The sequence below is a fragment of the Protopterus annectens genome, chromosome 2.part0 (genome assembly GCF_019279795.1).
Source record: "Protopterus annectens isolate FY-2018-M chromosome 2.part0, PAN1.0, whole genome shotgun sequence".
Classification (NCBI taxonomy): Eukaryota; Metazoa; Chordata; order Ceratodontiformes; family Protopteridae; genus Protopterus; species Protopterus annectens.
In genome coordinates, this window is record NC_056728.1 from 1,882,148,890 (window position 1) to 1,882,174,227 (window position 25,338).

The following is a 25,338-nucleotide window of genomic DNA, read 5'->3' on the forward strand; positions in this document are numbered from 1 at the left end:
GCAGCAGTTACATCTCTGATACTGTGACCTATCACCATCATTATGTCTTACAGATAATGCCTTGTACATGCCTGCCAGCATACAGCCACCAGGAGGATGATGTCCTCATCCCTTACCTCCATGAGAACTACAAGGTGTTGTTCAGCCATGTGCCACAGCATGCCCAGCAGAGTGACGACCTGTGGCAGGATCTTTGCAGGAGGGTGAATGATGTGGGTGGCCATAACTGCACCTACCAGCAGGTGCGCAGACACTGCACGGAGTTGATACGATATGCAAAATAGCGTGCCACTGCAATCGCCAGGGAACAAGGTGGAACAGGTGGTGGGACACCAACCTAGCCCCCACTCACACACACCGAGGAGCTACTGGCCAGTCTGGGGACACCCTCAGAACAGCATCCACAAACACTATCTGCCATCGTGGAGGTGGGTGTCTCCCAACCAATGAGCCTGGAGTTGTCTGGTAAGTCAGGACTGCACATATGACTATTATATCCCATTTAGTTGCATGTCTCACTGTACATTATGCAATGTAACATCATATGCAAGGTATGTTGACACACATGCTGCATACTACAGTATGCTACCCTGTGTATGCACACATGTGCATACTATATGCTATTGTACAGGTGAATGTGTTAACATGCACAGTGTACCATGTGGCTGTCATAGTCATGGATAATGTTCAAACTGCTGTGTCACCCCTATACAGGTACCTCTGGTGTGCCGCACAGACATCAGTCCATTGCAGGTGAGACGGTAATCAGTATCAGGCATGTTAAAGCATAGATCTATTTGCCATGTGGCCAGTTAACACTTGTACACTTAATGTTCGGTCCAGTCATGATATATAGGTCGCATCACCCATCATTCACACTGGCTACCCATGTGCAATATATACAAATGAAATGATACACTGACATGAAACCACAGTATTTGGCATTGCTACATGTGTGGACATATGTACTATACATTGGAACAACACGTGTGGTACACAAACAGTACCACACAGTGAGCTGTGATATAGGCAGCCCACAGGATTCACCATTGTGTTATATGCCCCTGCAATGGGTGCACACATTGTGATGTGCCATCTGACATGTCCCAGACACGTAGTGATCTGGCTGCAATATTGTCACACTATCCCATAACCCATACCCCACATACCAAACATACAACCCGTTGTCTGCATAGCCCTGTGGATGGTGACATATCTGACATCTATGGGTGTATGTCATATGTGACAACACAGACATGTGAGTTAGATGGCCATCACACACATTTGGCCAACACATGTGCACACATGGCCATGGGGGATGGCCAGAGACACATAGCCACACAGTAGATGTGATGTGTATACACCCTGTTGCACATTGTCCACACATGGTCCAATTATAGCCTTAGTTGACTGATTATACAGTTGATGTGGTACACTGGACATCATAAAAGCCTGTGCATAGCTAGTGAAGGTGTCACTGAAGTCTACCATATAAGATGTGTTGCACATCACGACTATGTCATAGCATGACTGTAGTCACCTGTCCAGCTTCCACAGACATTGACACCACATCAGGCCACAGATACTGTACATTTCCCTTGCTGCTGTAGGACATCACCATTAGCTGTGCACCTTGTGTGTGTGGTACATCAATGTCATGTGGGACATGGTGAATTGACAAGTCTGCTATGTGTGGACATGGTTGCCAGGCAGCTAGGACTCTGTAGTAGTTGTGCAGGGGTGTCATCTGTAGGTCCTCCAGTGACCTGTCACATGACACAGCATGGTTTGGTGTATACACCTCAGCATCGTGGGTCACAATCCACAGTTATGTCATGGGTATGCATGCAGTTATGGCTATGCAATGTGTACATATTATGCACTGTATAGCAATATAGACACCTCATGATGCCATGCAATGGCACAGTGTCAGTACTTCACACTGTATAGCAATGTAGACGGCTCACACTACCCTTCCATGCTCATGCACATTTGCTAAACATGCATTCTAGCTGTAGGGCATACAGACAACATTGTAATGTGATGCCCATTACGACGCTGTACATGTGTCAGGACACCATTGTGTCAGACATGTATGCATGTTATTGCACACATCAGCAGATTACATGTCAAGGTCATGTCAGCCATGTGTACTGTTATCCTGTTCTGGTCCACATGGTGTATCACGGGGATGCATGCATACTATCATGACTGTGTGAACTGCATGGCTACTGATATGACACCTGCTTGCTGTAGTGTGCACTCCAGGGAGGTATGCTAACTAACACTATTAATGTCTGATGCCGTCTGATGTATCACATGCATGCTGCATGCCGTCTGTCAAATCATATGCATGGTGTGTCTGTGTGTGTCTGTGCGTGTCTGTGTGTGTGTCTGTGTGTGTGTCTGTGTGTGTCTGTGTGTGTGTCTGTGTCTGTGTGTGTGTCTGTGTGTGTGTGTGTGTGTGTCTGTGTGTGTGTGTGTGTGTGTGTCTGTGTGTGTCTGTGTGTGTCTGTGTGTGTCACCGTGTGTCACCGCGTGTGTCTGTGTGTGTGTCTTTCACTGTGTGTGTGTGTCTGTCACTGTGTGTGTCTGTCTGTCACTGTGTGTGTCTGTCACTGTGTGTGTCTGTCTATTGTAATTTAGAGTCTTTCTTTGCATTCACAGGTGATGTAAGTGCGTTACCCTCCTGCGGTCCATCTGATGTTAGTGTCCTCACAGATACTAGCAGTGATGAACAAATGCATGAGGTACAGGCAGGGTTGTCAGGGGCTGAATCTGTGCCAATGGTTGCCATCCCAGCTATGTCCCCCTCTTCCCCGCACACAGTTCTGCTGCCAACACATACCACATCACCAGTGGCCATAGAGGAAGGACAGTCAGCGTCTGTCAGAATGGAACAGGAATGTGTGGTGGCTACAGAAGGTGTGTCTCCACACCATGGTGTCAGTGTAATGACTGCTGATGTGCCACACAGGCATGTGGCCGGTGCTGCTCATAGGAGGACCTCTGGCTGACATGCACCTGCAGGACAGAGCACAGCAGCTGGTATCACCAGATGCATGTTCCAGACTTTAATGGCGGCACAGGCACGTGCTGAATGGCAGAACAGAGAAGGGCAGAGGCTGCAGAGGGCTGCTATCCGTACCCTAAATGACAACATCCAGGCATTGGCAAATGCTCAACAACAGATTGCTGATGTTCTGGACAGGCAATTGGGTGACATGGTCGGAATCCTTGACCATGGCATGGCAATCTGTGAGCGTGAGCTGTCTGTGCTGGAACATCTGGTAGGAGTGAGGCATAGGCCATGTGGACATAGGCCAGCTACACCACCTAGTGCAGGTCAACGTGAGGGTGCCACCTCACATGCCCACTCCCATAGTGCCTGTAGCAGTAGCAGTGCAGCTGGTGCTGTGCTGTCCACACGAGGACACAGCAGGCCACATGGACGTGGCTCTGGACGTTCCCAGTGGGGACATGGTTCCAGTGGACATGTGTCGTCGGACAGTAGCCAATATGTACCTCCACCTGGTAGTGCCCATGCAACCCCTGACAGGCACAGGTCACGTGGCCGGACACAGTGAGCTGTACAACCTGGTCTGTACAATCTGGAGCTGTCAATAATACCCCTGTGTAGGCCTCACAAAAGGCAGAACTGTGTGCACACATACACACACACAGCAAACACATCTGTAGGGCACCACTACACCCACATGTATACTGAACAGACATGTCCAATCATATCACTGGCCCTTACCCACACACATGATGTCATCCATTAGTGCAGCCTATGCCCCTGGCAAACATTATCAGCCTGTGCATATGATGAAGCCTGTGCCGCATCCCTGTCATCCACACCATCGGTGCAGGGACATGCTTAAATGGTCTGATGCACAGGGTGAACAGAATAGTGAGAGAAGTGTATATTACATTAGTTGTGTAAGAATAGTTAGAGAAGTGTATATTACATTACCTGTGTAAGAATAGTGAGAGAAGTGTATATTACATTAGTTGTGTACTGTTGACATGCACCAAACATACCATGTTGTACAGGTTTAGCATGCATTGTTATATGTTCACAGTATGTGGCTCGGTAACAACAGTAACAGCATGTTGGTAATGATGCCCTGGTTCCCTCCTTATGGTCTACTTGCATGTGTCTACAGGTAGCAGTATTTGCAGTCTCTCATGTGTAACTGTGGAGTACTCACAGGCACATATGGCAATATCAGCATGCTATACATAGCCTCAACCTGACTGTTGGAAAGGCTAACATACCACAGATGTCCACACATATACTGATCCAGAGGCATGTGAGCAGTTTAATGGGCTACAGTGTCTAGAGACGTGACATCCATACCAGGTCACATCACAGGTATGTTGACATGGTGCAGGGAATGTACACAGTGGTCAGGCTGATGATAACGTTAGAGGCCACTTGATAGCATGAGGCCTCACTGTGTAGCAGTAATACCCTGTCACATTACAGGAACATGCCCACACTCACGGGGTCAACAACACTATAACGCACACCCCATAGTGTTGAATTGAGGTCCATGCACATATCCACTGCGATTACATGTATGTCATATCCAAACATGTCTGTTCTTTGGTGTACAGCGACAGTCATCTGTCACAGCTGTGTAAGACCAAGGACCCCTGGTATGTGTAGAGCCGACCTGGTTATGTACAGTGGTATCATTGCAATGCATAACACATGATGGAACCCTGTCGGTACATGTGTAGTCTGCACAGTTGCTGTAGACCTATGTACAGTCCACTGGTCATGAGTCACACGGTGTTGTGGTAATGTATGGCTGTGTATTGCTGGTCCAACGACATGGTGATGTCTGAGGGCTACATTGTAGACTGGAGTGTGTACCTCTGTGATCTGCACCTGAGACATCTGTGATGGCTCCTGAGTGTGTACTGGTTAGTACATGTGAGTGGCCTTCATGTACGTGGGGACAGTAACACCATACTGTGCCCTTCCGTGTTTAGAATCCATGTGCATGCAAGATGGCCCTTTGCAACTGCTAAGTGTATGAGCATGCCCAGTATGCCGTTGTGTAGATGGACACACAGTACATTCCAAACTGTGCCCTTCTGTGTTTAGAATCAGTGTGCATGCAAGACGGCCCTTTGCAACTGCTAAGTGTGTGAGCATGCCCAATACACCATTGTGTAGATGGACACACAATACATTCCAAACTGCACCCTTCCATGTTTAGAATCCGTGTGTATGCAAGATGGCCCTTTGCAACTGCAAAGTGTGTGAGCATGCCCAGTACGCTGCTGTTGTGTAGATGGACACAGAGTACATTCCAAACTGCGCCCTTCCGTGTTTAGAATCCATGTGCATGCAAGATGGCCCTTTGCAACTGCTAAGTGTGTGAGCATGCCCAGTACGCCGCCGTTGTGTAGATGGACACACAGTACATTCCAAATGGACGTGTGATACTAAGCATGTGGGCATGCCCAGTAACACCTTATGTCGGTGATGTGCATCTGTGTATGGGCATGGCCATTGACATCCTGTATAGCGATGATGGTCATCCAGGCAACAGATGTCCCTTTTTAACGTCATGATGGATGCCTACATTGAACACACTGGTTGACTGTCTTGAAGGGTGTACTGTCTCTGGCACATCCCGTATCTATGTAGTGTTGTTGTAGTGCTCCATTGATATTTAGTTGCCCCGATCACACCACTGCCGTGTATTTTTCTACGTCTGCCTTGGGACAGTAATATGCTTTCAGACTGCTCACTCTCTATACAGTCCCTATCGGCATCCTTGTCTTTGCGGATGATGTCATCCACCTAGAAGTATGCCTCTGGGAGTGCTGTGTTCAGTAATCTCGGTAGCGCGTTCTATAACTGCGTAATGATATAGTGTGATAAGGTAGTTAGGTGTATGTTCGACTCCCAGCCCTATCAAGTGTGTGGTTTGTGTGTGTTTCCACCTGCCTGGGGACACAGTAATGCTTTTAGATGCCTTGCACCACATACATTCCCTATCGGTGTCTTTGCCTTTGCGGATGATGTCATCCACCTAGAAGTATGCCTCTGGGAGTGCTATGTTCAGTAATCTTGGTAGCGCATTCTGTAACTGCGTAATGCTGTAGTGTGATGAAGTAGTTAGGTGTATGGTAGTTAGGTGTATGTTTGACTCCCAGCCCTACCACGTGTCTGCTTGTGTGTGTGTGTGTGTGTGTGTGTGTGTGTGTGTGTGTGTGTGTGTGTGTGTGTGTGTGTGTGTTTCCAGCTGCCTGGGGACAGAGTAATGCTTTTAGATGGCTCACACCACATACATTCCCTATCGGCGTCTTTGCCTTTGCGGATGATGTCATCTGCCTACAAGTATGCCTGTGGGAGTGCAGTGATGCCAGAACTCAGTAGCGCATTCTGTTACTACATAATGCTGTAGTGTGGTAGACTACACAGGTAGATGCTCGATTCCAGGGCATGGCAGGTGTGTGTTTGGCAGTTATAGTGTATGTGTTGGTATCTGTGGGTGGCTAGCTGCAGGATGTGTCCAGTTTGTTTTGTTGCTGACCTATTTAGTGTCCACAGCATGCATATTCTGCCAAGACACTGGGTTGTCAACACATACAGTCGCCAATAGGTCTGGTGAGTAACTGTCAACAACCCTACTCTTACCCTTGCTATGGTCTGACCCATGTGATGCAACATAACACATGTGCCTTGATATTAACAACACTACATGATGCAGGTGGCACATGTAGTTTCCTTCCATTCCTGTCTAATGTATTGCTGTCATGTGGTTCGCTGTTATGATATAAATGCCATATCTACATATGTGTGTACATGTATATGTGTGTATGTATATATACATATATGTATGTCAATGTAATATATGTCTACAAATAATATATGTGATATATGTAAATGTAGAGGTGGACATAGATGTGAACATATGTCTGGGGACATCAGCACTATTGACTATTTGTACCAGATGATCTGTATGTGATAACCTGGGACCTATGTATATCTGCCATGGCGTGGTGTTAATGCACATTGTCTGTGGTGTGCAGGGCCACGGGTTGTAGTCATGTAGACACCGGTTATTTTGTTACTGGGCAGACCATGGGACATCGAGTATGGTGATGGTAAGGCAACTGTTGCCAGTTGTGTATGGATCTGAGCGACACTGAGCAGTGGTTTATATTTTGGAGGTTCAGTATGGGTCATATAACTATTCATTAGAAGACTATACTATGCAGATGAGGTCAACTATGGTGTATCACATTTATCACCAGGGTGTGCTGCTGGTCCCTGGAGTGTATGTGTGTATTCAGCCAGGTGCAGGTCTCGCATATAGTTGACAGCATGGGAGGGGGGTCAGGCATACTGTACATACATTGCAGAACTGTGCCTCGGGACTGCTCCTGCCTTAGCAAGCCTAAGCTAGGGGTGTGTCTATACCTTCCTGGTGACGTTGGGAGGGATGACATCAGTGGTGGGGTAGTCAGGGTGTACAGGCTGCACAAACAGGTGTTGATCAGCACAATCAGCTGATGACATGGCCTGCCCGCACATGAACAGTACATTAATGCGAGCAAGCAGCATACACACATGTTTCGTCTACACTCTACACCACCGGTGTATACCTGAAGGGAAATTTCATGACACAGTCCAACCAAATGACATGGGCTGCAGCAGACAACATATACCAACATGTGCAGGAGGCTGGGGCAGTGTGGATGTGTATGCTGCCGAACAGCCCTTACTGGGGTGACATAAGACTTTATAGACCAGGGGTGACTTACCAGGGTCTACATGGGCTGGGGATGTTGGAGCACTATGGGGTGGACAGAGACCTCCTAAAGCAGCTTGTTGACCTGTGTCTAACACATCAAACAGCCTGAGGGGAACGCATCACAGTGGATACCATGGGATGTGTTGGCCTAGGTGTACTAGCCACAGGTACCTCACACATCACAACTGGGGATATCATGGGTATCTCACAGACATCTGCATCCAGAGTATTGCACCAGTTCATAGATGCCATGTCAACACATGCTAGTGAGCATGTACAGGTCCTCCATACACATGATTAGTGGACCAGAAATATGAATCTGTTCAACCACATAGATGAGTGCCCTGGGGTACTGGGTGCTATAGCCTGCACACGTAGCACCACCCAGGGAGCAGGGTAGGGCCTACTGTCAGTGCAGGGGCATACCCTTCAACAGCTAGTCCCTATGCGATGGCCACGGCATGAGATTGAATGTGTGTGCTGTCTGCCCTGGAAGCCGTGATGTGTCCGATATATCGCGCCTGACATAGCTGTAGCACACCAATGCCTATGTGGACATCCCCTACAGTCTCCTAGTGGGGGATGCTAGGTAAACACTGGTGTAGTGGCTTATAACACCCATCAGCAATGCACACACACCTGAACAGTCACACCATACTGAGGCGGATGCACAGGCAAGACATATACATGTGCATGTGTTTGGGATGCTCGGTTCACAGTTCTGGTATCCGGACACATCTGTTGGGACTCTGCAGTATTCACAAGCTACATGCATACATGTTATTATGTTATTTGCTATGCTACACAATGTTATCCTGCAGTAACAGTTGCAGCAGGAACAGCATGGGGCAGGGCCACACAGCCCAACACCACTCCCAAGGCCTGTACAGGCACAGTGTGACTTGGTGAAGGAACTACCTGAGTAGGGCAAAGTCGGCGACAGCCCGTGCACAATATGACCTGCCCTTGGCAAAGAGGCAACACAAGGCATATGCACTGACACAGTAGGTACCCACGGATTTTCCCTCTCTGACCAGCACACAGTAAAATGGATGCCAAACATGATAGTACCTGTGCTCGGCCATGTATGGGAGGTGCACTGTGTGCATCCGACATAGGCAGCACTCCAGCACTGTCCTCCAGTCCATAACACAACCAGGGTATGTCTATTGACCTAACAAGTGGCAGTTGTATTAGAATGTGTACTTACCCATTTCTCTGGTATGTATGTGAGCATACAAGTGACTGTGGTGGCCATATGTTAGTGCAGCAGACAGTACACATCCATAGTGGCACCATGACCTCTGTAGCACATACAGGGGTCACAATGGTAGGCTGTAGTACACAGGGTGTCCTAACCCACTGCAGATTATGGGCTGACCATCATGTGTGTCCGTACAGCCCACACACGTTCTATGCAGCTGGACAGATGTGGACCAATACAGACAAATGATATATGATGGCCTATGGATATGCCCAATGACAGACCCCAACCCCCTATGACACACACAGATGACAGCAGGCCAGGCTGTTTGCTGTAGGATGTGTAATAGGACATCCAACACCCCTGTGCTGGTAATTAATGCTGGGAACTGACATACCCTGGTATCCCTCAAACCAGCAATTTAGGTAGGTCTACACACTGACATGGAGTACCCAGCAGACCAGTACAGTAGCAGCAGATGTGTACAACTGTTGGCTGTGGCCCCGTCACACCTACACATGTGAGAGTCATTTGCACCACCCACGGTGCTGTGTAGTACTGTGGTTGTGGTTGTATGTCCCCCCACGCTATACAGACATGTAGCAACTGTCAATGCCTCATGACCATTAGCTACTCTACAGACACAGCATGTCACCTGTCTGTGTAGAATGGAGAGGTCAGCAACACAGTGCTTACTATCTAGACATGTGACACATGCAATACAGTTGACCATACTTTGCATGCTCACACACATGACAGTATTGTCAGTCTACAACATGCGTAACAGTCATACTGGGCATGCTCAAACACTGAACCACAGGACAGCCAGGCATGCACACACCAGTGGTATCCGGACATATCTGCCAGTACATTGCTATACTGCTGGATGTCTGCGCTGTATGGTGTTTGCGGTCTATTGTCTGTACATATGCCATGGTCTATTGTTAATTCACATGAGCTATGTGTGCAGGGTACTTCTACCATCATGTGTATAGGGCGGTTCTTTGTTTACGTACAGGCCGATGCCTTTGGATACAAACCGGGTAAGGCGCAGTCCACAAGGTGGGAGCTGTTGTGCGTGGGTTTGCACAGTGTTAAGCACTGCTGACCTCTGGTCACAGCACCTTATACACGTTTACACTCCACATTTCTTTGACAGGGCACTACTGGCATACTGGTAGACAAACACGCTTACAGCCGCTCGCTCTCTGAGATTTCGGCTTACATTTGTCACTCATGCTGGGTGTGTGTGATCCCTTGTGATGTGTATTACATCGGACTACATGACTACAGTATTGGGTATGTGTAACCATTTTGCAACGGCAGCCATTCGACTGTACGGACTCGGCGGCCTGTCCAGTGATGTACTCATATTATATGCGTGTTCCTCATACGATCTGCTCCCATCTGCTTGATACATGGGAACCGATACTCTGCAATGCTGACATGTGACTTGAGTTTGTTAATGCAGCTGTCTGCCGAGTCATGCTACCGCATACCAACTGCACGTTGACCACCTTTCAGATTGCACGACAGGAGACTGTAGGAGTGACACCTTTCCCACTTTGCATGGGACAGACCCTCATCACACATCACATGTGACAATACCAGAACTCTCCACCAATCGGGGACACATTTCTGCAGACTCAGGGACAGGTCATGAAAAACAGGGACACTTTTACAAAAGTAGTGCTATTAACGTGACACATTGACAGAATCAGAGCATATGACATAATACACATATTCTGAAGTAACAGTTGTTTATAACTCTTACTTATTGTCATTAGTCAGTAAGTGTAATTCACCACCTTTCCTTCAACAGCCACTACATTTAGGAGGGATTAAGAAGGACACAGTTAGACTTTCAGTCAAACTCAGGGACGTACCTGACATTCAGGCACAGTTGAGTGGTATGGACAGTACTCTAGCAATTGCAACTGTCCTGATTAGGGGACCTTCTCGTGTTGTAGGTGTCTGTACTGGTTGTTTGTTACAGGTCTTGTATACTTGACATGTCAATATGTCATATGTAGTAGCATAAGCAACTATACTGCTGCTAGACTATGCATTGATTTGCTCCGATATGTATATTTCTGTACTATGCATGGCTGTAAATATGTTCTGCCCTGGTACATCTGACAGTTCTACAGAGCAGGTTCCACTTTGGCTGTTCAGACTGGTGGCGGCCCTATAGACCCTATATGTAGAGCTATCACATGTGTCGAAGCAACACATACCCACAGCATACCTCTCAACTGTCCCTGATTTTTGGGGCCGTCCCTGATTTTGACTCAAATTTTAACTCTGTCCCTCTTAATCCCTCCTAAAACTAGTGACATTTGGAGGAAAGGTGGTGAATTACACTTCATGAATAATGACAATACTTAAGAGTTACAAACTTCTTTTACTTCAGAAAATGTGTATCAATTCATATGCTGTGATTCTGTCAATGTTTCCAGTTAATACCTCTAATATTTTAAATGTGTCCCTGATTGTCCTTGTGTTTTCTTGACTTATCTGTGAATCTGTTGAAATTTGTCCCCAATTGGTTGAGAGGTCTGACCCAGAGCCAGTAGTACATGGACGACCTCCACGGTTTGCATACGTTAAGGTTATTCATGTAGCATTATAATTGATAATACTGTTTCCTATTACATGTAGCTGTTACTGATACAACAAATTGATGTCTGACACCACTACACACACTATATAGCCTCCATTCCTGAACTCACAGGTGACAAGCCATGTGCCATAACTGTCGTTTTGCAAGACTCAACTGCCCAGACAGGTGTGTCCCTCGCAGGCGTATGGGTGTTTAACCTCTTCTATTATGCTATCATCTACCTGAGGTGGTTAGCAACTTATGCACTTTCCATCAGTAGCAGAACTCACATACTAATGGGTGTGAATGAACACTGTATCAGGAACAATGCATAACACCCTGCAGGACACATTTAGACGATTGGTTCTATTAACCAGACACATTCACAGTCATAGAACATATGTATTTATTCACGTTTGTCAAGGTACATGCCGCTTATGAGTCATACATTTTGTCATCTGTCATTACCTGTATTCCGCCACCTATTCACCTAATATCAGTAGTTCTAGCAGTGTTTAGTTGGACTTTGTTACATTCTGATACATAACTATGGACGTCCATGCTAATCAGGTACACGGCAGTGTGTAGGTCTCTATGTATTCCCCGATGGTTTACAAACTATCCGGTAGATGTGCTCTTCAGGTTTGGGAGGTGTAGGCATATGCTATGCCCACATAGGAATATTAATGACTTCCACTGGGTGGTCTTACTACATCTCTGCCAACCAGCACCTGCACACTTAAGCCCATTAATGCATACCCATGGTCCACCTACCTGGCATCCCTCTACAGCAGTCGTGACAAATAATTACTGCGAGCGCAGCTGGGGTATGAGCATACCCCTACACATTGCCCACTCTCCCCATCTCGGGACACATATCGTACATTTTGTCAACCCATGTATTATCACACTTGCACAACCTACTGTTCCACATACACCTACATCCTGCTCGTAATAATGTCAGCAGATTCTTTCATACCCTGAATTTTTGGGGTCCCGCAAGGGACACCATTATCCATGTTTAAAGTGTAGACCTTGCAGAACTCTCCCACTGGTCTTTTTCTACCTGTGTTTTGAACAGTGGCAGTGTATTGCTCTGTATTGCCTGTCTGTATGTCTGTCCAGCCCAGCTGGGCAATGTGGGGGGGTACAACATTTCTTTATTGGTCCTCCCAGTCACAAATGCCCGGGCTGTAAATATGTTACCCCTAATTGCTGTGAAGTAACCTATTTATGTGAATGTGTATATCTACACTGACATATAGTTTGTTTTGTGTGTATGTGTATATATCACTACCTGCTGTTTGTGTATATCTATATATCTATCTATATATATCTGTAGAATATCCTTGTGTGTGTGTGTGTGTGTGTGTGTGTGTGTGTGTGTGTGTGTGTGTATATATATATATATATATATATATATATATATATATATATATATCTGTTTGGATATATATGTGTATGTAAATTACTATAGCTATGTGTATATATACATTTTTATCTATATATACATCTGTGTGTCCGTTAACCTATACATTTCCCGGACATGGACATTTACACATGCGTATTGGTTTTATCCCTGCTTCAACAGCATACTATTGTCTTAGTCATTCTGACACTGACACTTCACTCGGGTGAACTTGTGCTCAGTATATTGCACATTATGCAGCGGACAGATGTCGCTCATTTTTCATGTCTGGGGTGCCGCTGCTAACTGGGTTGTGATAGTGTCATTGGACATATTCCTCATATGCGCAGCCTATATTTCCTGTTTGTTTCTGTACACATTCATATTATTACTGTTGATAGGATGTGTGTTTGTGTTACTGTGACTGTACATCGACAAATTGTTGTCTTCATGTAGTTGTGTCTTTCTGCTTTTCCCGGTTTGGGGTTGTCACAGCAGAACTCCGTTCCGCTCATGGGTGGCATATAGGTTTTACATGCTGGGCTGCCAGACCTGACGCACAACGTCCGACAATGATACGCCCATTCATGCATGTCTCCATGCAAACAACGCTCTATCTGGGAATCGCACCTATGTACTAGCTGATCTCCACAGGCCGCTCCATTGCACCCGGCGCAACATACCCTATCACTCCTGTGTCCATACTCGCATATCCATAGTTTCTCCTGCACACCCATGTTGAGTTTCCCCGCATAATAGCCATTATACGCCTGATATCGCAGCCATGACACTCCTTTACACATAGCCCTCTCATGAGTGTTGGGGCCCTACACACATTTTGTACTGCCTCGTGTATTTACAGGCTCACCATCCATTCATATTTGCACATACGTGCCTTTCCTGGTGTTATGGAGTACGAACGATTTGCGGGTTACAAGTGTAGGTGGCCGCAACGTGTCCTACATTCCATCTGTTTACAATGTTGACATAGCACTTCAACAATGTTATGGCCACTGGTATAGGCATGCCTCTGGTGTGGAGAGCGGTGTTCTACTCACACTTGTGCATTTTTATGTGACATACGCTGCGAGCACTTCATAATTCCTAACTTGCTCTGGATTCCCTTCACAACCCTTAGGTTTGCTTTCATCTGTCAGCGTTCCTAACATATATATACATATATACATATATATATATATATATATATATATATATATATATATATATATATATATATCACCCAAAAAATATACTTGTCGAGGAAATAAGGCAACCTCTGTTCTTCTTTTAAAAATATTTTAATGTTCCACCACAGGTAAATAACACGCCATCCAGGAGCACAAAACCAAAGCAACAGCAGCAACACAAAGAGCATAAATGCCAATAAAGTCCACTGCGTTTTCGTTTCAGAAACTTCTTCCGATGAAACTGGATACATACTGAAGTTTCATGAAGCTCTTATATACTCTCTACATTGAAAATCAACACATAATTCACAAATTAATTGCCCAATTATACAATTAAAAGTGCCCATACCTTATATGGACCCTCAAATCAGACCCAGAGCCAACAGAGGGGAACCCATCCCAGTGAAAACAAAGGTATCTGTACCCCTTGGGATACTAGCTACAGGTACTTTCCAAAGACAAACTGGGGACATGATGAGGGTCTCACAGGCACCAGCATCCAGGGTACTCCACCAGTTCCTGGATGCCATGCTACCACATGCAAGTGAACACATTTATTTTCCCCTCACCCCTGAGACGAGGGCCAGCAATATACAACACTTGTACCATGTAACACATGACCTTGAAGAACTGAGTGCCATATATTTCACTCATGTACACATCAAGGCACCACCCAGTAAGGAAGCTAGAATATACGTTAACTGCATGGGGTATCACTCCATCAACTGCCAGGTCATGTGCAATGTGCAGTATGTGTGTGTACTGGCAGTCCTAGCAGTTATCACAACTCCCATATCTGGCACACACCACAGCTGTACCAGATGTTTGCTATGGGGGACATCCCACACAGCTATTTACTGGGTGACGTTGGCTATGCCCTGGAAGCATGGATGATGACACCCATCAGAAATGCACACACACCAACAAAAGAACGCCATAGTGAGTCACATGCAGAAACAAGTAACATAACAGACAGTGTGTCTGGGCTTCTGAAGTCATGGTTCTGGTGCCTCGATATATCTGGTGCTGCCCTACAGTACTCTCCATTCACATGTGTACGTATGTTCACAGTATGTGCTATGCTACACAATATGATCCTGCAGAAAAAGCTGCAGCAGGATTAGTAAAGGGAAGGGATACACAGCCTCCCACCACTGCCTAGGTCATTACAGCCACAGTCACAGGTGGACTTGGAGAATGAACCCCCTGATGATGTCCCTGTAGGCAGATGTAAGTGTGCCCAATACACCCTGGCCTTGGCTAGGCTAAGCACATTCACTGACAACCTAGGCCCCTAGGGACTGGCACCTTGCTCCTACATATATATATATATATATATATATATATATATATATATATATATTAAAACTGATGCCAGGCAACACACACACCCTGTACCTATCCATGCATTATCTGTGTACTGCTTGCATCAGACAAAGTCAACCCTGAACTACATTTCTGTCAACTACTGCATTCACAAGGTAAGTCACTAACCTACACACTACTTGTAAGGAATGCTATAATATAGCATTGTATGTAGGGATCTGCTGTATTTATACAAGGAAAGATGGTGGGCTATTTGGACACCAATAACATCCACATTCGACTACAATTACCCAGTCTACTAGTATGTGTTCCTTAATATCCACTATGCCTCATTGTTGGAATATGCACTACATTGGTCAAGGGAGATGTTAAACAGAGGGTCACATGAGATTTGTACTACTGTGTATCCCAACAGAACATGTGCTATTGTTCCCCACACTCAACACAGTAGTTTTGCCATATAACTTCTTTGACCTTAGGTCATCAATGGTATATCAACAACCCAGGCAATCTCAGTGCAGTAACATAGAAATCGATCACACATTGTATGTCTCACTTAACGTAGGAATAACAACATACATATGTATGCCATTGATTGTGTGATGAATGACAACTCTCTGGCTGGCAGCTTGGGTGTCTTAGTGGACTAGGATAATTAGAAGAGGTGATGCTGTTAATGGTGCAAATCTGGAAGTATCCACATCTTTTGCATGCGAGGTATTATTATGTTGGTGTTTCCGCAGGCTTTCAGTCTGTGTGTGGTGTAATATTATGAACCTCTGTCACATAATACCTACATCAGACAGCTGGAGAATACCATGGACATTTTGAGTGACGTGCAGTACTGCAGAAACAGGGACAGATGTCAGTGTCTGCAACACACAAAATCCTGAACTAGAGTGCAGGTGGGTGTGGCCTGGAGTCACTTTATAAGTACTGACAGTCCCACTGGGCATCCCCATATACTTAGTTAAACTGAGCGCAATCCTGTTGTCCCTTGATCAAAATTACCTGTTATGTATAGATATGTTTATACATAAATACATACATATATACATACATACATACATAGATATGTCAATACATACATCCATATATGTATACATATCCTTCTGTCACTATCTCTCGCTCTCACATACATAGTATATCTATCTCTATGTATTTTCAAATAGATATATACTTATATATATAGCTATATCTATGTCTCTCTCTCTCTCTCTATATATATATATATATATATATATATATATATGTGTGTGTGTGTGTGTGTGTGTGTGTGTGTGTGTGTGTGTGTGTGTGTGTGTGTGTGCGTGCGTGCGTGCGTGTGTGTGTGTGTGTGTGTGTGTGTGTGTGTGTGAGTGTCTGTGTGTGTGTGTGTGTGTGTGTGTGTGTGTGTATCCCCTTGCCAAACTGAGAATACCTCATTGGCTATCAAACTGCAATGGTTATGGAGTTTTTGGCCCTGAAAGTTGCTGCTGGCTTCCAAACTGCCCTCTTTTACAATGACTGCTGATGTCATCTACCTTAAGACTACCAGCTGCCATTGTAGCATCCTATATAAGCTGTGATGCATGAAATAAGTATTGTGATCTTTAGTGTGTAAGACTAGATAGGTGAGGGTGCTAATCTCACTCCAGGCCACTTGATGAATGTGTGTATATCCCTCTGTCAAACACCTGAGAATACCTCATTAGCTATCAAACTTCAATGGTTATGCATTTTTTGGCCCTGTAAGTTACTGCTGGCTTCCAAACTGCCCTCTTCTACAAGGCCTGCTGATGTCATCTACCTTATGACTACCAGCCACCATTACAGCATCTGACTGAAGCCGTGGTGCATGTGATAAGTACTGTAATATATAATGTGTAAGACATGATAGGATGGGGGTTTATTCTCACTATAGACCACTTGGTGCATGTGAGCATGTCCATATGGCATTAATATGTTCACCTCAGTAACTTAGATAGAGGTAGGGTTTTGCAGAATTTTATTTGCCACAGGTGAAGTGGCCCTCCAAATGCCTTCCAAATGCCAAAACTAGCCCGGCTAATGTCATCTTGCATAATATGTCCTAAACCGATAGCACTATCAGTCATGTGGTGTGTTGCGTGCATCACAAACTGTGATCTGTAGTGTATACCATTTCATAGATAAGTGTCCTAAACTACATACAGCCAACTTGCACTATGGGTGTGCCGTGCCATGTCCTGTAAGCAGTAATTGAAAGTTGTGCTATCCTCAATTAAGCTGTATTTGTGTGTGTGGCTGTTACAGCATTTTACATCAGCTTATGGAACCATAGGATGTTTGAACTTCACTAGCATAATGTCCATACAGCCATTGTAATCATAGACAACTGTACACCCTTATTTACATGATCAGCACATATTGCCCCAGTACAAGAGGAACACAGGCAGAAGCTCTGTGGTGAAATGATGGTTGCCCAGCCAATCATACAGATGCCATGCATTGAGGCACACTGAGGTGCTCTGGTTGCCATTAGCCAGGGTTCTGTTTCAAAGGTGGGTCGATGTTTCCTACACAAATTTCTCCCACCATCATGTATTACTAACATCACATACTAGGTTAATGTCCTTCAAATGATTAATCCATGTAGTATGCCACCTAAAGATATGCATTTACAATCAAGCATGGTCACACATCGCCCCCTATGCAAGGCAGAAATTACCTCTGAGTAGTCTATATGCTGCAGGCTACAATGACGCTAATTTCAGATGATCCCCATTGAACACATGCTGAAGATGTGAAGTTCCCTTGTGAGGGACCATACTATTGTGTACAAGTGCCAATACTGCTTGGAAAGGTCCATTACCAAATGGCCATTGCACTCAGATATTGGCATGCTGAGAGAAAAACACATGGGGGTTATGAGTATGTCAATTACGGGTGATTGTGCCCTCAGCTATGACATATGATTCCTGTCATACCACTGGGGAGACATGGTGATCTCAGGCACATTATGTGTAAACTTATGAGTCCAGGTCTGTGTGCCCAGTTCTTTCACCCCTGAGTATGTACATCACATGTTGCGACTGATGTGCTACTTACCAAGTACATAGTTGCTAGTGATGGAAATAATACTACATATATATTTGCATGGAAATAATGGTCATTGCTATGTCTACAGACATTTGTTCATCAATACCCTCTTGTAGGATATTGACATAACTCACAGACTCCATGATTGCTCACAGTTTGCAGGCATCAGCAAACATTGTTAGCCACAGACATTCAGTATCTGCTTGTATTGTGGTTAAATGGATTCCAAGAAGTAGAGGACCCAGTACTGAGCCCTGTTGAACACTGCTGCTTAGATATCAGATATTGGAGGGAGATGTCCCTATGCTGAGTATGTGTGCCATCAATGGGCCACTTAGTGACCCCTATAATGATAGTACCATGGATGCTTAAGTGGGTGCTTTGTAAATGATGCATGAGTGGGAGATATAGTGAAACAGCTTGCCTCAGTCCACGGGGGCTGTATGCTCTGATATCCCCTCACCCAGGTCCTTGGTGACTGCCTTGGAAATGTCCACCACATTTAACAGTAATGATCCTCTTGTCAGACATCCAAACTGTAGAGAGTCAACTGTATGTAGATCACATATATGTGTGATGGATCAGCTCTATAATGATTGCCCCTACGTTTATACAGATATGGTTACTCAGGCAAAGAGGATTATAGTTCTGGTGGTCAGTGCATGCACCACCTCTGTGCAAGGGTATAACAGTTGCAATTGTCCAGTCAGCTGGGGTGCAGCCAGTGGTTACAGTATGACTGCAAGGTGTTCACAATGGTATTAGTAATCCTTGTCAGATTCCATGTAGGATGCAGCCTGGGATGTTAACATGTCCATTAGATGCTGTATATCCTCCATAGAAAGGCCATTTATGACCTGCTCTGTAGATATGAGGTTTTGGGACACGTTGTAGGAATGTCATGTCTGACATGTGGTGGGGACAGGGGAGTGAATTTGATGCAGAACCTGTGGGACTACAGGTTAGCTATGATTACAGACCCATTATATGTGGCATCATTATATATGAGTTCACTGATAATCTGGGCTTGTTCTTTGATGTTACACATGTAACTACAGTGTGGGTTGTGGTTGTGCTTTGTGTGGGTGGCTAATTTTGTCACTTACTTTGTCTACACATCACAACAACACTATTTACTTGTTTTAGCTAGGGAGGTTGTAACTCCATTTTAGGGGGGTCAACTTCACCTCAACTGTCACACAGCAATGTCCACCTCTTATTGTACAGCCTGATAATGGCAGTTTTCCACAAGGCGGGTTTGCTGTGCCATGAGGATCTTGTGTTCCTCCTGTCAGGTACAGCCAAGTTCATGCATTGTAATGCTGCTGGCATAATGCAGGAGTGTAGAGCTCTGCATACTTGCCTGTCTCATCTGAGGGAGAAGGTGCAGTCAAGCTATGTAAACCATCCCAGAAGAGGCAATAAATGGCTTTGTTGAAATATATGTCTGTTTTGTCTGCAAAAGGGGTTACTGCTGGTAGTTTTCAAGAGACTGGTCTGTGGTCAGATCCCACAAGGGAGGACCTCACATTGGGGGGCTGCAGTGGCCACCTATATTGGTAGTTCATTGGTTCCCCTTGTGGGGATGTCACAGTACTGCTCCAGGGCATTGTAGTTAAAGAAGTGGACTAACCTTTGGGCAAGTGAGCTGCAGCATAACTAAGCAACACAGCTGGTGGTCACTTAATGTCACCCCAAACCATGGTGCAATGATATATTTTGATAGAAACACATAAATACAAATATGCACAATGGATGTCTGGATTCATGGAGCTGGATGTGTATCTCTCTTTAATGAGTATGTATACACCACCTGCATTACCTTGCACACTGTCATTTTGAGGTCTGAAGATGTGAATGGACACATGGTTTGGTATGGCTCTGGTGCTGTCCACAGCCTTGGACCAGATGTCCTTGACTGCACACAAGTCTTCATATTCCAGGATGGTGACACCTTCCACAGAGTGGGGATAAGTATTGCCATACCCAGCATGTAGCAGCATAACCATGTTGTATAAAGATGGTGTTCTCATTGCCAACTTTACCCTCAAAAGTGCATCTAAGATGCATTGTGGGGTGTCAGCAGCCTTGCCCAGTACTCCAAATTTCAGGGATGAGAGATGAAGACCATCAGTGGTGAAGCATTGATGTCTGTTGACTAAGGTATCACAGGCAGACACCATACAATGACACCACAGACTATGGCAATTATTGACTTCCATCAATTTCCATGTGCATGGTGCCATCATCCTAGTTGAAGGTCAACTGCAGCTGAAAGCTATGTGCATACCTGCGAGAGACACAGACTGGCTAAGCTCATTCACATGTCTGCATACAGTCAGGTGACATATGTTCCTAGTTGTACACACCTGCAGGAACTATGTCAATGTTATGTTAACTAATTTTCCTTGATTTGCAGCAATGTGTGTTAAGGCCTATTGTGTCAACCAACGCACAGCTATCTGTGATGTTTTGCATATGTAGCCTCTTGACACAGACATCAATGTGTCTCACGATGTAATCACCTATGACTAGAAGGTATGATTTTGTGTTTTGCCTCAGCTGGTTAACCTGTGAGAGAGTGGTGCATGCAGTATTATGTGTACTGTGCTCTCCAGAGGCAGGATTTTTGAAGGTGTCTGTTGTTTGGCAATATGTCTAGTAAGGAGCTGCACACATGCAGGTATATGTGATGTGGATGTAGGTACTGCACGATGTGAGCTATGCATGTTGGTATTATGCTCATTGTCATAGTCAATGACTGCTGTTGGAGACACCGTGGCAGCAAGGTTGGAAATGCAGTCACATCTGTCACACATTGTGTTTGTGTGTCATAGGAGTAGAGGGGTGTGGACAGTCCCAACATCTCAGCAGCAGGTCCTGCAAAGTTAGGGTCATGCTGAAACACCCTTAGGGCTGACAGCCTGATAAACAGTGTTTGTAGGCACAATGTACAGTGAAGATGTGGATGCCTGTGCATGCATAGAGGACTTGTACAACTTTGCTGACATTATGTTGGCCCTGCAAGCATATGACACCTGTTAAGCAACAAAACAGCACACTGGTTGTTGTGTGACATGATGTGGGAAAAGAGGCATTTGTTTCGGGTACATAACTGCACAGTATGATATGCCTAGGACATGTGGCAGGGGGACACACATGGACAAATGTGGCCAGTCTGCTGCAGTAGGCCTCACAGCCATGTCATGCAGATATCCACCATTAATCTGTTGAAGGGCAAGATGCATGACTAGCTGTGAGATTGTCACCTACCATGGCTCACCAACAGTGTGCTGATTGTTTCAGCAAGACTTGACATCTATATCACTGGACATTGTATATTATATTGTGGCTCTACAGCGTTTCTCCTAATTACCATCTTGTCAATTCCCTAGTGACATTCCATCAACCCTGTAACAGAAGGCATAATACATGCAAAAGCCAAATGAATGCCCAGGTTGCTAATCAAGTCATCTACCTGGCGAAGGGTACATGAAGCCAACAGAGCCTTTCATGATGTGGAACAGCCATGTGGATGAGCAGGCTGTGCCCTTCTTCTCATCATGTGCTTCATAGTAACGTTTTGCATGTGATGACAGAAAACGTATTGGAGCATGGTATCCTATGTAAGAGAGTTGTCGGTGAGACCAGCATTAGTAGTTGCCAGGCACCAGCAATTCAGTGGACACCCATGCTTGACACAGTCTTCACAAAGTAATTGTGTCCTTCCAGAACACACTGCTTGGGTAGTGTCCATTTACAGAATATATGTGTAAACCCCCACCTTACCTTCACAGGGTATACATATTGCACTTCCTTAACTTGGTTGTCTGTGCTCTGTACAGACACCTTGGATGACTCTCTTCTTGGAACATGCTGGAAGTAACTTCAATACTTAGTTGCACAACAGACAACTAGCAATTAGTGCCAAGCAGTGTCCCCAGATCTCTGAGTCATGTGACATGAAACGCCATGAAAGAAGTTAGCATGAATATGAGCAGTAACATTGTCGTACACCTACTAACACTGGAGCAAACACAGTTTGTTTTGTTCAAGGCCAGATCATGCCAACCGACTGTAACTGGTGGACCCCATTGAGTGTTATACTATGCAATGGATGATGGGAATATGAATCACTCTACCTTCCATGGCCTGACAAGGTGTTTGACAATATTAGGTCAGCAGGCCTTGCTGGAAACTGTGTAGGATATCTACAGAGTGTTATGTCTAACAGTCATACTCTGGGAAGATAGCATTGGGAGACTTATGCAACAACGACACTAGTCACCAGTGGATTTCTCCAGACATCATTAATGGTGTGCCCCTTCTAGCAATTCCCTTCTCTGCAGCTACAGCCACTGTCTGTGTTTCTGACTGACTACATTATCAGGTGATTGCATATCAGGAACTGTCATTGAATCCCACACAGAACCAACAGTTATCCAGGATGGCCTGAGACACACATTCAGTTGTTGTCTGAGTCACTGACAAATACTAAATGCCAATGACTGCACAATACTATCCTTTGGAAAGTCATCAACCCCTGAGAAATATAGTAGTGTCTGCACACCACACACAGTTGAGCCATTACTCATTGACTTATGGACACAGAGAGTAATGTAGCCTTTGACTTTCACTGGTCATTTAGATGTAGGGATCCATTCAGTGTTGTACAACCTATACAGAAAGGTCTGTGATGTAACTACCAGACTGTCATTGCTGTACTGAATATGGCACTCATCACACCTATCATTGTGTACAGTGGCACCCTTGCTATGTTACTACACAGGCATATATTACAACTGTAGCAGCCACACAGGTTCTATGGTACAGCAATACATATTGGAGTCCATGTCCTATGGAGTCCATGTCAAGACCGTATGTGTGTAGTCTGTCTCATAAATGCATTGGAGGGGATGTGCATGGCTACCATACCGGGAGGTGTCAGATCCCACTGTGTACCTCCTGTGTATCCATGATAAAGCTAACACATGTCTTACCTGTCCTACACACCTACACCATCACTGTGGTATAAATAGTACATGCTGGAGAGACAGGTATGTAACACAGACAGTACAACCTATATGTAACAGGCTCCCATGCAAGCGAAGCACATATCTGCTGTGACACACATCATATTCAGGTTACACAATGGGATGTATAACAAGACAATCATAGCTTTTGTTGGACAAATGTGTGTACTGGACACAGGAAAGTTGTAGATGGGTTATCTCTAGTACCACAGCTTGTAGATGTGTTAGATCCCAAAACCCTAGTGACACTTATCAAGGGTAACAGACTTTTTCACAGATTAGGGATGCATGAGTACGCTGAAAGATCCCATTGTCCTTGTTAGCTGTTATATACATATGGACCTATGGAGTTATGCACCTATAGTGATGTACCTTGCTGAAGACATATTTCTTCTGTGCTGACATTCTATCCTGTGATGTGATGTCTATGTCTTTATTGCCACTGTGTATCCATAGGTGTCCCCAACAGAATCCTGACACAGAAACATAAATAGGTCTGTGACAGACCTTTCATTTTGTAAGTATACAGCCATTACAACATCATACAATATAAGGTACACAAAATTATGTGGCTTACTCATTACAAATGTCAGCATACAGTATCTGTCAGTAACCACTACAAGTGGCATGGCAAAACAACAATGCATTACACAAGTACATGTTAATTTATATAGTGACCCTATGTATCAGACACAAATCTTTATTTCGCTGCATTGATGACGAGGATGACAGGGATGTGGCACAGGTACCATCACTTGCACAGGGTGTTCTGTGGGGGTGCAAGAGGCCTAGGCTGACTGAAAAGGTTGACAACATGTGTGAAAGTCAGGAAGGGAAGCAGGCAAGATGAACCATGGAAATGTGCCATGTGTATCTGCAGGTGACCTGCATTTGACAGTGTTGCATGTGTGTCTGCGTATACACAGCCAAGCTCAGTGCTAGCCCTACATGTGTGTATGTTGGACAGCTTTGAACCATGCATAGTAGAGCTGACAGTTCACTGTCTCTGGTCCCAAACACAGGAACTGGCTCTGCCAGGAGTTGCACTGGCACCTCCATGCCCAAGGTCAGAAGTGGAGCTAGTACCTGATGGTGAGTGCTGCCTGCTGGGACCATGTCCTCCACGAGAACACCCACGACCACAAGCCCATGTTCTGCCATATCTTCGTGTGGACAGTACACTCCCCTCTGTAGTGGTGGATGTACTGCCACTACTGGAGCATGATTGTGCAAGGCCACATGGACTCTCAGCAGATGGGGTTGATAACCTACCTCTATGAGGCTGGCGCTCAACTCCAACCACACATTCCAGCACAGGCACTGTGTGTTCCAAGACAGACACTGTCTCAGCCCATCTTCTTTCCACTGCATCAGTAAACCAATCCAGGATGTCAGCAATCTGGTGGAGGCAGCCACGGATGTCAGACTGAGCTGCATCCATAACCATGAGCATATGTCTGGAGTTCCTTTCAGAATGTGCCTGTGCCTCCACGATGGCCCAAAACATACACCAAGTGAACCATGATGTGACACCTGCAACAGGTGGTGTGAGCACAGCAGGCCTCCTTTAAGCACCTATATCAGTCTGCCAGTGTGGAACCTCATCAGCTGTCTGGCTATGGCCAATGTCTACACTCACTGGATTCATAATTGCCACACTTTCCTGTAAAATGTCCCCACCCTCTGACTGTCCAATATCTATGGCCTCTGGGGACTGGGTATGTCTAGGCATAC